The sequence below is a fragment of the Canis lupus genome, chromosome 1 (genome assembly GCF_048164855.1).
Source record: "Canis lupus baileyi chromosome 1, mCanLup2.hap1, whole genome shotgun sequence".
Lineage (NCBI taxonomy): Eukaryota > Metazoa > Chordata > Mammalia > Carnivora > Canidae > Canis > Canis lupus.
The window spans coordinates 53624360-53640795 of record NC_132838.1 but is presented as its reverse complement, the minus strand read 5'-3'; positions in this window follow the sequence as shown (position 1 = coordinate 53640795).

Genomic DNA, 16436 nt, shown 5'->3' with positions numbered 1-16436 from the left:
CCTGGATAGAGTCCTGAGTTGGGCTACCAGCTCAGAGGGCAGCCTGCTTCTCCCTCTCCCTCTGCCTGCTGCCCCCTAGCCCTGCTTGTGCACTCTCCCACTCTCTCTCTCTCTCTGTCAAATAAATAAAATATTTAAAAAAATAGCTATTTTGAACCTGTGCTCTTTTTGGGACAACTATTGGTATCTGTATTCTTATTAGAAGCCTATCACTTTCTCTGATCTCTCTGACACATTTTGTGCCATTTAGATGATGTTTGAAATAGATGAATACACACCTATATCCTTTGCCAGTGACTTACTGAATTGACTTCTTTAGATTACATATTTCAATTGCAGCACCATTTGTTTAAAGATTTTATTTATTCATGAGAGAGAGAGAGACAACATAGGGAGAGAGAAGCAAGCACCCGACAGGGAGCCTGATGTGGGACTTGATCTCAGGATCCCGGGATCACAACCCGAGTTGAAGGCACACGCTCAACCACTGAGCCACCCAGGCATCCCTGCAGCACCATTTTAGAGTAAAACATTATTTAAAAAGTAGTGACAGGACATTTATAGTATTAAAATAACAAACAGAAATGTGAAGTAAATACAAAACAAACACACACACACACACACACACACACACACACACACGGTGTCTCCCTTCCCATTAATCTCACTTCACAGCGGTAATTCTAAGCAAATATTCCATGTCTATCTTTCTAAACTTCATGTTTTCCTATCCATTTGACATTTTGTGCATATCTGAGATAGCAATTGTCCTGAAACCTGTTTTTTACTTTTTTTTTTTTTTTTTGGCTTGTTTGTCTGTGTGTTTTTTTTTTTTTTTTTTTTTTATGGAGAGAAGCCTGGTAGTATGTAGGTTTGCTTTTGGTTCACTTCAAAACCTCTTTTGAACATATATTAGCATATGTTCACATAGAACTATTACATTGTCTTTAGAGATCATTATGCCACATTTTAACCTACATTTCCTCCAGGTGTAGTTCCTTTACTATTGACATCTGGGCTTTGGTCACTGTTATTTTATTGTTCTCAAAGTACTATAAGTATGGAAAAATTTCAAATTCTACTTGAGTAGCTATAAGCCAACAACTATGTCAATACATAAAATTGCAGAGCCACATATATTCCTACTCCTGGTTTTCAGTGCAATCATCACAGGAGGGTTACATAAATATCAGCTCACAATGGTTTTACAAGATGATTCAAAAGAAAAGACATCTGATCTGAAATCTAGAGGACTCAAGTTCTTAGCCCTGTCATTAAATTCTCTTTGTGAGCTTAGGTCTTGATTATTGCATGTATAAATTAAGGGTATTGGACTAGATGATCCCTAAAATTATATTATTCTATGATTGTGTTTCACTCAGCTAATCATTAATTTTCTCTTTTTTTGCAGATGGGTTTCTGTAGTGCCAGATTGCATATAATTTTCTTTACTAAGACACTCTGATTGTTGAGCAAGGATATAATATTATATATTCAAGTAGATAAACTTTTTCAAAAGTACTTTTATAGTAGAGATTTAGATTCATTATCTTTAAATTCAGAATTTTCTATTTTTGTAGCAACCTAAGATGTTTGGTTTACTGGAGTATACTCTGTATAAACCTAACTTCCTTGAAGTAGGGTTAGCAAAGTTTATCAAAAACAGTATTTAATTTTGTCAAACTCAAAGCTTGCCATGCCATCTTCTGTGATCCTCTGTGGTCATTCAGTATGATAGCTGGGACTTCATTACCATCAGTGCTTCGGCTACTCTCTTTAGCACTAGAATCCACTTTGTAAGTTGTACTTACCTTACTTATTTGGAAAGATGCTATATCATATAAATTGACCTTAAGTCAACAAGTTCATCAATCACTCACTGGTCATCTATATACCACAGGTGTTTTTCAGTGAGTTAAGTAGTGAGATACAAAAAGATAAAGTCTCAATTGTTTTATTACTTATAGAAAGAATTTCTAGATCTCCCTTCAAAATATGCCAGGATCTGGGTACATTAAAAAAGGAATAATATGAGTTTTGTGTCTCTTTGAGGATTTCCTTTGGAATAGAGCAGATACAACTTTATCTGCTATTATTATTCCTTACCCAATTATGTACTTTGCCAGCTGTTATTTACCAGTAGTCAAGAATCAATGCACTACATCTATTCCAGATATTGTGCCAGCTGCTCCCAGAATAGAATGCATGATATATTACTAAGAAATGTTGTATAAAAAAATGAATGAATAACACAACAGCTTAGGAAAAGTGTCAGTACTGGTTTGATCAGAATAGTATTAATTTTTAAATAAAATTAATGTAATCTAGCAAATTCAAATCGAATCTGTCCTATGTGATAGACCCTTTAGTAATCAATGTGGTTGTGTAAAAAATTGAATAGAACATTACCAGGCACAAAAGGGATTAGAGTCAAGCAGGCAGAAAAAATCTTATACACACAGAAATATGAGATAGCATGTTGCAATTCTATATAAAAGACAATTATAGAAATACTTGGTAACAGGAAAAGGTGAAGCCTTTGGAGGTCAGAATGCCTGTAATTTAACCTATTATTTGGAGAGTGTTATATATATATATATATATATATATATATATATATATATATATATATTAAATAATCCCTTGTGAAAAAGAAACCTAAACATCCCTCCTGCTCAGATTATTATATTATTTATCTGTTGCTATGTGTTTAGCAGCATGCATCAGTATAGTGCCATCTTTGAACATCAGTAAACTGAAAAGGAGTTTTGGGGAACCACTTTTTCGTAGAAAATTATCATTGGCTGAGTAATATTCCATTGTTTTTTTTAATTTATTTTTTATTGGTGTTCAATTTACTAACATACAGAATAACCCCCAGTGCCCGTCACCCATTCCCACCATTTGCTTCAACGTGGATGGAACTGGAGGGTATTATGCTGAGTGAAGTAAGTCAGTCGGAGAAGGACAAACATTATATGTTCTTATTCATGTGGGGAATATAAATAATAGTGAAAGGGAATATAAGGGAAGGGAGAAGAAATGTGTGGGAAATATCAGAAAGGGAGACAGAACGTAAAGACTGCTAACTCTGGGAAACGAACTAGGGGTGGTAGAAGGGGAGGAGGGTAGGGGGTGGGAGTGATTGGGTGACGGGCACTGGGGATTATTCTGTATGTTGGTAAATTGAACACCAATTTAAAAAAAAAGGAAAAAAAAAAGAAAATTATCATTGGGAATTATCAATTCTAATTGCACTGCCCCCCAAACTGTGAAAATAAGTGATAACTTGGGGTGCCTTATATTTAGTTACTTCACCATAATATTAAAATGTGATATGTTTTAGAGCACAAAGGGGAGGGAAAGAAATGAAAATAAACACTGTCAAAGGATAAAACCATCAATAGTACAAGACCCAGAAATAGTAATGTATAAAAGGTGTTAGAATCATCAGAGAAAATGACTATGTTTAAATTTTTTTTCCAAGTCTAGTAGAAAAGCTGAACAACATTCATGAAAAAGAGATTTTTTTAAAAGACGGGAATGAAATGGAAAAGCCATAAGTACTAAATGAAGCAATATCAGAGAAAAGAAATAAGAAAACATTAAACAGTTCTGAGAAAGTAATAGAATCTAAAATATACATAATTAGACCCTTCATGCAAAAGGAATAAAGGTAGAATGGGGCATATGTGATAAATGAAGAGATAATAGGAGAGAGTGCTCCAAAATTAATGAAAGACAACAAACCATAAATCTAAGAATCTCAGAAACCCCAAGCCAATGAACACTGGGGGAAATTTTAGAAAACACAAAAACAAAAACAAAAACACAAACACAAACAAACAAAAAAACCTAGGCATCATAACCAAGTTTTGGAAACCAAAGGTAGAAGGAAAATAATCATAAATGCATCCAGAGAGAAAGAAAACCAGACATATAGGGCCCCCTGGGTGCCTCAGTGGGTTAAGTGTCTGACCCTTGATTTTGACTCAGGTCATGATCCTGGGGTCGTGAGACAGATCCCTGCATCCCATCAGGCTCCACACTCATCAGGGAGTCTGCTTCAGGATTCTCTCTCTCCCTCTCCTTCTGCCCCTCCACTCAAATAAACAAATAAATACATTTTTTTTAAATAGGAAAAAGAAAAAAAATAGGAAAAAGAAAACCTGACATACAGAGGCACAAAATGTAAAATAAAATAATGAAAGAATCCAGAACACTGTACACATGAGACTGAAGTCAGAACAGTGGAGTTAAAACCTTTAAAGCACTTAAAGAATAAAAACTAGCAACCAGTAATTCTTTGCTCATTGAGAATATCCTTTATATTGTTTGCAGAGACACACTTCTATAAAGATAGAAATGGACACATAAAAATTGGTTCAACACAATTACTCCTTAGGGAAGTATAAGTCAAAATCACAATGAGTTATTACTACTCATTACTAGAAGGGCTAAATTGCATTAAAAAATAAAAACAAACTGCTTACTCTTAGTATAATGCCTAGTGATGGTAAGGTTGCAAAATGACTGGAACTCTTGTGTATTTCTCACGGAAATGCAAAATGGTGAAACCGTTTCAAAGCATGTAATAAATATTCTTACTCTTAAATATTTATCCAAGAGAAATAGAAATACTTATCTACAAAAAAAAAACCCACACTTGTACACAAATGTTTATAGGAAGGTACATTTATAATTGCTAAAAACAACACAAATGTCCATGAATCTATGAATAAACAAACTGTGGTACACTCACACAATGGAATAAAACAACATTAAAAAAGCAGCAAATAAAAAAAAAAAAAAAAAAAAAGCAGCAAATTACTGAAATATACACACACAAAAAGACTCTATCTCTAAACCATTTTATAGACACAGAAAAACTACTGAGTATACGATTTCACTTACATGACATTCAGAAGAAAGAAAGCTATAGAACAGAAGTTAGAAGTGTAGTTGTCAGGAGCTGTGTTGGCGGGGGGGGGGGGGGGGGGGCGGGGAGATGGTCTTCAAGGGGTGTGGTGCAGTGTGGGCAAATAATTGTCCTTAAATATGTCCACTCCCTAATCCCCACAACTATGAATGCTACCTTGTGGAGCTAAAGTGACTTTGCAAATTAAATTAAAGATCTGGAGTTAAGGAGATTATCCAGGATCCCCAGGATAGGCTCCAAATAATCACAAAGGTTCTTTTTAAGGATACAAGAGTAGTCAAGATCAGAGGGAAAGGGCCAGGTAATGAAAGGTGCAGCCTTGAGCCATAGAACAAACAGGTGCAAGAGGTCTCTAGAAGCTTGATGAAGTAAGGAAGCTTTTCTCTCCTGGAGAAGCAACCATGCTGCTGACACCAAGATTTTAGCCTCTGAAGACTTATTTGTGACTTCTTATATCCAGGAGTGTAAGAGAATGTCTTATGAAGTCACGAAGTTTATGGTAATCTGTCACATCAGCAATAGGAATCAATACAAGTAGCTGTGAGGCACTTTTTGAGTAGAACACAGTCTATATGTTGATTATGATGGGAAAACATGATGGAGAACATTTGTGAATGCTCGTTAAACTGAACTAAAAAAGGAGAGTTTTGCCTTGTGAAATAACACCATAATATATCTAACTTTGGAAAGACCGATCATGTAAATTATAATCATATGCCTGCTAAAGTGCCTGTATTAATATCAAACTAAGTAGACTTCTGAATAAGCAATAATTTCAGGAACAGAAGGCTGTTTCTAGTTGTAAAGTGGTGAATTTATATAAAAGATGTAAAAATCCTAAAGTACATAAACCAACAAAATGCTTCATAGTATATGAAGCAAAATCTAATGGACTTAATAAGATAAATCAGTAAATTCACAATAAATTTGAGGCTTTCAACACGTGTCCATAGTCCATAAAGAAGTAAGTAAAGAAATCAGGAAATATATACAATGCTCAGAGAAAATTACCAACGAACCTGACTTAATTTACATATATAAAATTTCCCAAACAACATATAACAGGGTGGCCATTTTTTAAAGGGCGCATGGAATATTCACCAAAGTAGACTGTATGCTGTGCAATAAGACATGTAAAAATATTGACGTTTTACCAAAAACATTCTCTGACCACAACAGAATTGAATTAGGTTATCAATAACAAATATACTTGAAAAATCCCCAAATATTTTTAAATTGTATTTAAAAATAGCAACCTTTCCAAATAAGACATGAGCCAAAATGAAATGATCAGAAAAATTAGAACATTTTAGAAATGAATGAAAATAAAATCTACCATACCAAAAACTTGGGATAGAGCTGAAGATGTGCTTTCAAGTTAATTTACTGAATTACTTGCAATGTTAGAATGAAAAAAGAAATATCTAAAAGCAATGATTCTAACCTTCCACATTTAGAAATTAGGAAGAACAGCAAATCAAACCTAAAGTAGAGACTTGGATAAAACAAAAAATAAAAACAGAAAATACTGAAACAGTACATGGACAATAAACAGAGTAAATAAATAAAACAAAAAACGGATTCTTATACCATACCAATACAGAAATAAAACTCCAACAAAAATGATCAAGAGTAAAAATGAGAAAAAATATCAATATAGGGATAAGAAATAAATAGAATAATTTATTCATTAACAGAATAATAAGAATTAACTAATAGAATAACCAGAAAATATTATAGCCATTAGTGGAATAATAAGAGAATATTATAAAAAACCTTATGCAATAAATTCAAAGACCAAATGAAATAGACAAATATCTTAAAAATATTTTACAGGAAAAACTCAAGAAGAAAGAGAAAAATCAAATATCCTTATATTTATTTACAACATTAAAATGAAAATTTAAAAAAAAAACCTTTCCATAACGAAAACAATATATATATCATGTTCATGTTCTGGAACTCTCATTAATTTAAGAATTTTAATTTCCTTTATTCACTGCAGTCTCAATCATAGCTCCATAACACACTTGTGGAAATACCAAACTTTTTCTAAAAGTTACACAGAAGGGCAAATAACCAAGAATATATACAAAGCATTAAAAAATACTAACATAGTTAAAAAATTTACACTGCTGGAATTTTAGACTTTTTATAAAACTTCTGTAAATCAGGATCTTGTAAACACACATGAGGTGATGATAAAGAATAGTCTAGAAATACATCCATGGGTAGCCCAGGTGGCTCAGCGGTTTAGTGCTGCCTTCAGTCCAGGGCTGGATCCTGGGGAACCCGGATCAAGTCCCATGTCGGGCTCTCTGCATGGAGCCTGCTTCTCCCTCTGTCTGTGTCTGCCTCTCTTCCTCTGTGTGTGTCTCTCTTATGAATAAATAAATAATTTTTTAAGAAGAAATATATCCATGTATATTGGTCAATAGATTTTTTAAAAGACTTTTTTAGAGTACTTTTACGTTCATAGAAAAATTGAGAGAAAGGTATAGAAATTTTCCATATATACCCCTACTCTCAAAGAACCCCCTCGACTGTCAATATCTCCAGAGAGTGATACATTTGTGACAATTTATGAACCTACATTGACACATCATTATCACCCAAAGTCTATAGCTTGATTTAGGGTTCACTCTCAGTTCTGTATATTTTATGGGTTTGGATAAATGTGTGATATGCATTCATCATTATGATAGCATACAAAGTATTTTCACTGCCCTAAAAATCATCTGTGCTGTGCCTATTCATCCTTCCTCCCACCCGTTCGACCCCCACCAATTCATGATAACCACTGATCTTTTTACTGTCTTCATAGTTTTGCCTTTTTTAGATTGTGGTGTAGTTGGACTAATACAGTTTGTATCACTTACAGATTGGCTTCTTTCACTTAGTAATATACAAGCTTCCTTCATGTCTTTTCATGGCTTGATAACCCACATATTTTTAGCACTGAATAATATTCCATTGTCAGAATGTACCACACTTTATTTATTGATTCACCTTAACAGATTTTTGAAAAAAAATGTCAAGCTAATTCAAAGGATAAGTGTAGTCTTTTCAACAAACAGTGCTGTATCAGCTGGAAATCTTTATGGGAAAAAATATAAACTCTCTTTCTCTGGTAAGCTTAGCTAACCCACAGAGCTCTAAATATAAAGATAGTAGAATCTATATTGCAAAGCTGTTTGAGGAGTGGGATAAATAGAGATGAAGTTGAAATAAAAGAAAAGCCACCTAAAATCTAGACTCTAGTCTCGATATCTTGAAGGAAGTTGAATGGAGCACTAAAATTTACCTCTTGCATTAAAATTAAATATTCAACCTCAAAGTCCTGCTCCCAAATCTAATTACTATTTAGCAAATGTGAATTAGAAGATCATATTTTGGTAAACTCTCTTAATTGAATTTCCCCTCATCCACGACTGTTTCAGCCACTGGTATTGTCCTCTACAACCCTTCCATACCTGGAGTCTATTCAGGGGAGTCAAACTAGCATTCAGAAGCCTACATTTCTAGAGCCTCCCTCATCTTTACCACCTCCTTCTGGACCTGACCATAATTCTGGTACAGACTGAAGAGTACCAAGAACAGAGGGGCAATCTTCACACATGGTATTAGTGTTCTTGGTAAGCTTGCATTGACCATTTTAAGAGGCTTTTTGTTCTCATCATTCAGTATTACATTTATTTATTTATTTATTTATTTATTTATTTATTTATTTATCATAGTCACACAGAGAGAGAGAGAGAGAGAGAGAGAGAGAGAGAAAGAGGCAGAGACACAGGCAGAGGGAGAAGCAGGCTCCATGCGCTGGGAACCCGATGTGGGATTCGATCCCGGGTCTCCAGGATCGCGCCCTAGGCCAAAGGCAGGCGCCAAACCGCTGCGCCACCCAGGGATCCCTCAATATTACTTTAAAAAGAACTTTTAGGTTTTTGTTTTGAAGCCAAGATATCCATAATCAAAAATTTTCCCTTTAAGTTAAAAATCTACAGTCTTTGGATATAGTTTTCAACCAGTTATTTAAAGTATATATATATATATATATATATATAATATAAATAATATTTATATACATATACACATATATGCATAGATACATAACTGTGTATATACATATATACATGCACACACATACATATATACATAGGCACATAACTATATAGATATATATATACACACACACATATATATTTCAATTTGGTATATGGGATATTATAAGGCATGGTACTAAATAGCTTAACTAAATTAAAATAAACCATATCAGCCACAGTAGGGAACTGTGTAAGTCATATAAATGATCCATGTCCAAATGATCCATGTCCAAACTGAATCTTGTAATAGTTATTGTGGGATTTCCATAGAGAATTTATACTACAAATAATAACAGCATTTCTCCTTGCTTGGCTTCTGAAAAATTTGGGTAGTTTCCTTTGCTTGTTATGGAAAATTCCAAAGATACTAAAATTTTCTAATGATATACCTCGGAATGAGCTGAAACTAGTCCGTGTTCAGTTATATGCATATTAGACAAATACATAAAGGAGATCTTCCTTTGGTTTTAATTTTGTCATGAAACTTAAATAGTTGTTCCTAACACTGCCCAAAGTTGTGTTAATTGCTATGTGATAAAACTTTTCACTAATTTCATGCTCGCTTTACCTCTTGCTCCAGACTCTTGTTCTATTATTTTGAATTGAGTCTGAGTCTCAAGCCATCATTCCTAGGGTTCACTGGAGAGTATCAGCCAGCTGGCTTTCTGGGAAAATCAGTGTCATAATCGCAGCTGAAGCCAGGAAGAGTTGGCAAGAAGAGAACACCCATGGGCTAAGGATGGAAGCCACTCAAGGAAGTAAAGCTGAAACACAGTCCCTGAGGAGACAGTGTCCTCCTCTGTCCATGGACTCTCCATTGTGTCATCGGATACTATATGACATGACTGGCAGCTGCCCTAGATTCAATTGCTGAAAAATAACCCTGCCACAAAGTAAAGCACATAAAATAGAATGTGATATTTACAGTTGGTATTTGACTTTTTCCTCCTCTTATTCTATGTGTCAGATTGAATCATTCTCTGGTACTTCATAAGTAGAGTAACCAAGACTGATAGATCTTACCAGCTTGTAGGGTTGACATCATCTCATATTAATACTAGTTCCTACTGCTGCATAAACAACTGTGTGTGTTCCCAGAAAGTTTTATATATACACAATTTTATACTTTGGGATAAACTTTATTTTTAAATAGTAATCCAATGTCTTTTGCTTCAAGTAAATTGTTCTACCTATTCTTGTCTACTAAGACTTATTTGGGGGGATTTTATTCATCAGCTACATTTTCTTAATCTTAAGAACCTGGAACTGCACTACCCGTTATGGTAGCCATTACCTACTTGTGATATTTAAATTAGATTAATTAAATTTAAATACATTTTAGTATTCAGTTCCTCTAATCAACAAAACTAAAAGGCAATTTACTGAATGGGAGAAGATATTTGCAAATGACAGAGCTAAAAAAGGGTTAGTATTCAAAAATATAAAGAACTTATGAAAATTGACACCCAAGAAACAATCCAATTAAAAAATGGACAGAAGACATGAATAGACATTTTTTCAAAGAAGACATACAGGTGGCCAACAGACACATGAGAGATGCTCAATATCATTTATTATCAGGGAAATGCAAGTCAAAAATATAAGAAGATATCACCTCACACCTGTCAGAATGGCTAAAATCAACAACACAAGGGACAAAAGGTATTGGGAGGTTGTGGGAAAAAGGAAACCCTCTTGCACTGTTGGTGGGAATGTAAACTAGTGCAGCCACTCCAAAAAACAGTATGGAGGCTCTTACAAATTTAAAAACTACCCTATAATCTAGCAATCGTACAATCATGTATTTTCCCAAGGACTACACAAATACTAATTCAGAGAGATACATGCACCTCGATGTTTACAGCAGCATTATCTATAGTAGCCAAACTATGGAAGCAGCCCAAGTGTCCATCAATTGATGAATAGATAAACAATATGTGCTATATAAATATAGTGGAATGTTACACAGCCATAAAAAGAATGAAATATTGCCATTTGCAATGATATGGGTGGAGCTAGAAAGTATTTTTCTAAGTGAAATAACTAAGTCAGAGAAAGACAAATACCATATGATTTAACTAATATGTGGAATTAAGAACAAAACAAAGAAGTAAAGAAAAAGAGAGAGAGAGGCAAACCAGAAAACAGACTCTTGACTACAGAGAACAAACAGTTGCTCACCAAAGGGGAAGTGAGTGGGCAATACATGGGCAATGGATTAAATTGTGATGGAGATTAAGGAGTGCACTTGTGAAAAGTGCCAGGTTTTGTATGGAAGTAATGAGTCACTATATTGTACACCTGAAACTAATACTATACTGTATGTTAACTACTGGAATTTAAATAAAAATATAATTTTAAAAATTCAGTTTCTCAATTGTGCTAGCTACATTTTATGAATAGGGATACTTTATTGAATATAATATTTATATCACCACAAAAAAAGTTCAATTGTATAGCACAGGTCTAGAATCTTTATATGTAGGAATTAATGGATCCAATTCCCATCTTATTATTTATTACATTCGTATACTAGTTGTACTGAACGCTTGCCATCGGGGACCCAGTTTTCGTTATGTTAGCCCCATCACTTGCTTAGTGCAGTGAAAAGATCTGGATATGGAAGAACCAATTCAAGTCTGTATCCCCTTCTGAAAATGTCTCTTAAGCTGTCTGAGCTTCACTTCTCTCTAAGGAATTAATGTTATCTGCACTGCACACTTCAAGGAACTCTTGGGAGACCTCACATATACTGAGTCTTAAGTAATAAAGATCAATGATGAGGAATATAAAGTCAGAAACAAGTAGAATGCATCTACAAGGCTAGCTGGAGCATCGACCCTGGGGACAGTTCTACAGAAGTACAGTATCAACTCCCAACTGGAACTGACAAGCTGGTCTTGATTTGTTACAGAATTTGATCCTCAAGATATCTGATCCTTTTCACTGAATAGATATCTTCATGCAGAACAAATATGGCATGGTAGTCTTAAGTGATTCATCTGTTCAAAGTAGACCCCAAGAAATACCTAAGTGCAAGGAGAACCATGACAGGCAGAGTGTTGGAGCCACGGTCGAGTGGACAACTCAAAGTAGGTCTCCTAGTTTGTGGTTAATCAGTAGATATCAGTCAGAAGTCCAGACACATTAATACTCAGAGCAAAAATAAAGGTAGATGGGACAAGAGACTACGTTTCTGGAGACACGTAGTTCCAAACGTTATTCAGGAACATCAGATAGGTGTTTTCAAACTACAAAATGGCCTCATATCCTACCAACTGTGAATCCGAGCCTAGTGAAATGTTACCAGGTTTGTTCAGGTTGCTCAAAACCAAGGCTGAGCTTAAGATGTAAGACAATAGGGAGAAGAGATTTCTGCCTGTATTGGGGAAAGCATGAACTAGCAAAGATAATATGTATACCCAGAGAAACACTCTAAAGATACACACTATTACTTGAGGTTGTTTCTTAAACTTCAACCCAAGTATCATCTGAGGAGCTCCATTGCCTTTGTGAGCACTGGGAAGCAGCAGAGATCTAGAGGACAGACCAGTGTCAATTTCTAGGTGTGAGTCTCAGCTCCGGATACTTCCTGACTGTAACTTCACTTTTCTTCCGGTCACTCAATTCATTCAGCAATACAATGAAGAAGATAATTATAGTTCTTATACTACAGGATTGTGAAGACTTTGGGTTATATTGAAAATGTTTAGAAGAGTATATGGGTTAGTTCTGTGGACTGCATTTCTACCCTAAAATACAAGGTTATCTATTCATTCATTCATTTGTTGAACATTTACCATGCACATGGCATTGTGTGAGACACTCTCTCTTGCTAATGAAAACAGACAGAAGACATACACTTAAGCAGCTTAAATTCTAGCAATAGAAGGACTTTTTGCAGATCTGTGAAACATGTGGGCTTTTTAAGTCAAAAGCAATTATATTCTATCTTGATAAATTTTACCACGGGAACAAACAAACAAATGAACAAGACTAGCAAGAACATTTTTCCAAATAGATAATAATGCAGAGTCGTGTAGAATTAATTTTTTTCTTTGGTTCTTCTTTTACAAATTTTTCCATTTTAGAGATGAGATTTTGCACGAGTTCAGGAGCAAATAGAGAGGCAAAATATCTCAGCCATATCACAAATAACATAAATACTGACCTATAACTGTCAGTATTCTTCAGCATATTAAAATGTAGATGCATCATTATCCCATAATGTTTAAATTTCTTCTTTTTCACATCAAGGACAGAATATATTTACAGCTATTGCTAACAAATGATTAATTTAGAACACTGAAAGAAATACTGGAGTATTTTTCACTGGAAGAATGGGGATCCAAGCAGTAGGAAGAGCTATGACATGAGAGAGAGAGCTCATGGCAAATTCTGAGATTTGTTTTAGGTGCAGTAAGGTTTGGTGTCCCTGAAGCTGAGCAGTTTTCCAAAAATGGACCTAGGTCCAGGTAGGTGAGACAATTTGGAAATCTGTGTTTTTATCCAACAATTTATCTGATTCTTAGGGTAACTGAGAAATTTTGGTCTAAAAAAAGCAGAGGTCATGTGATGACCACAGTGGATAAAGGAAATAGGAAGGTTAAGTCACAATTGGTGTTAGAATGACACTTAATACCATGCTGGGAAGCTTGGGCTTCTTTCTAAAAGCAGTAGAGTGCCTTTCCAAAAGCAGTAGAGTGCCATAAAAAATGTTAAGAAAACAAATCACACAAAGAAATCTATAATTTAGAAAAAAGTACTTATATGAATGTGGAGAATGGAGTGGAATTTGTTGGCTCTGTTCAGATGATATGGGAGTAGTTCAGATGAAAGTCATTTAGAGCTTATGTTAGCATAGTGGCAGTGGACATGGACAGAAGGAGTTTCTATCTGTTGGCTTATGACAGACTGGCTTTAGCTGGCTTAAACCGGAGGGGAATCATTTACAAATACTCAACAGTAAATAATTGAAATGCCACTGCTTCTTGTTTATTAGCATGAAACTCTTTAATGGTCTACCCAAGAAAGGCATTCAAATATATTTGCATTGATTATCAAGAAATTCCCTTTTTGTTCAATCAAAGAAAAGTTCCTAGGAAATTTTTTTCCTAAAATAATTTCCCAAAGAAATTAAAGTATTTATAGATTTTTGCATTCACACACAAACCGGTATATATGTCAAAATCTGTCAAAAATCTTTTAGATTTCTAAATAAAAATATAATAGGATTTTCTAAGGTCTATAATCTGCTAATGTGTTCTACACATATTCCCCTAAAAAAAAAGATTTATATTGTTTTCCAAGTATTTCTTGAACCCCAAACCCCCTTGTACCACAATGATCTGTAGCAAGACCTTGAGACATACTTAAATAGCATTTAGATAGCATTTATTCAGGATAATGGACATTTTTGTGCGTATGTGTGAACTATTATCATTATTGAAACTTTTCAGAGAAATGTTCAATGATTCATTCATTAAACAATTAATTTAATAAATATGTATTTTATACCTATTCCCCTTATTATTTTGGTTATTTATTAGCTGTGATTACAGCAGTAAGGAAACAAACTAGCAATATGACAAACTCTGAGAAATTTAGTTGGCTGCTAATCAACCACTGTTTCTATTCCTCAAGCTCAAATTGAGGGAATTTGGATCATTATCATTAAGGTGATGCTCAATCAGTAAAGCAAGGGAAAGTATTTCTTCAAAATATTTAAAACAGAGGATCTAGGTAATTTAGATTGGAGATTAGAAGGCTTTCTAATGATAAAAGCTGTGGAACAGGGGCACCTGAATTGCTCAGTGGTTGAGTGTGTGTCTGGTTCACGTAGTGATCCTGCAGTCCTGGGATCAAGTCCTGCATCGGGCTCCCTGCGGGGAGCCTGCTTCTTCCTCTGCCTATGTCTCTGCCTCTCTTTCTGTGTCTCTCATGAATAAAAAAATAATTTAAAATATATATATATAGACTAATATATGAAAAAAAAGAAAACACAGTATAGAATAGTTTTAAAATTCGGAATGTTAAAAGCATTTGCCAACTGAAAACACAAATAACTGAAAAGTATTTTCAGGAAATGAAACAGTGAAATGATTCATTTCTTAATATGTAATATTCATATAGAGAAAGTTGCATGAGACTAAGGAAAAGTCTTGTGGGAAAACAAACGAATGATACAACGAAGGAGAAATACAGATAAATTTGAATTAGTTCAATCTTACTTCTTAATGAAGATGTAAAACAGAACAGTAAGGGTCCAGGGAAATGTACAATCTTGGGGAAGTACAATTTGGAAATATATTCCAAGAATTAGAGAATTGTGCTGTGCTCAGATTCAGCCATCCTGTCACATGAGGATCTGCTATTTGTTCTCAGTCTATTCTGCTTTCTCCCTTTTTATACAAGCCAACCCCACAGCTCCAGTTCAAACATGGCACCTGACCAGCACCCAGAGACTGAACTTCCCAGCCTCTGAGGATGCTCTGCTCATCGGATAGACATGGACATGGAATACGAGAGTTGCCCAGACATTCTTGACTGGGAGATCTGTGTCCTTCCTTCTCTCTTTCTATGGGGTGTGATGACAAATGCAGCAGCCAGTGTGGACCCAGAGAAGGAAGCTGGGCTTACAGATCTGTGGTGTGGTCTCAAAGCTGCTGGAGTCTGCACTCTCACCAGAGCAATAAACTTGCGTGTCATCCGAGCCCCTGTACATTAGCTTAGTCAGTACCCTGAGACAATCTTACAGAAGATCATATTGTAAGGAAAAAATAATTCTACTCTTTATAAATTCAAATAAAAGATAGTGACAATAGCATTAGTGGAATAGTAGAAGTTTTGAGGGATACTGAATCAAAAAGTAAGAGAATATTTTAAAATCACATTGTTTCCATAGAATAAATAGTAAACAGTTGAAATTTTTAATTTGCAAAGTAATAACATAAATGCTCAACATAATAGTCAGTGAAAAATCCAAATAAAACGATGTATTTAGTATGATGTGTACTTTCTAAACTAATGATACATACACATAACAGAAATTTATATGATTGGAAACTAACACAAAATATTAAGAGATTAGGGGTGGGTGACAGGATGGTGGGGACCCCTGATCTTCCTTTCCCATTCATTCTTGTCTTCATTTCCTTTAGCCAATTTGTATTCATTACAGTCAGGAATGTAATTTTTATGGCCTTTTCCCATAACTTTTAGTTAATAAAATGCAGAAGAAAAATAATATGCTTAAGAGCTGACCCCAGGACACCAGCCAAGAGAGAGGAATTTCCACTTTTGGTAAAACAGGGGGAAGGGCTGACTGGGGGTGGCAGGGAGATGGGAGGGGGGTTGTTGAGGGAAGAGATCCCGAAACTGCTGTGCCTGAGAAA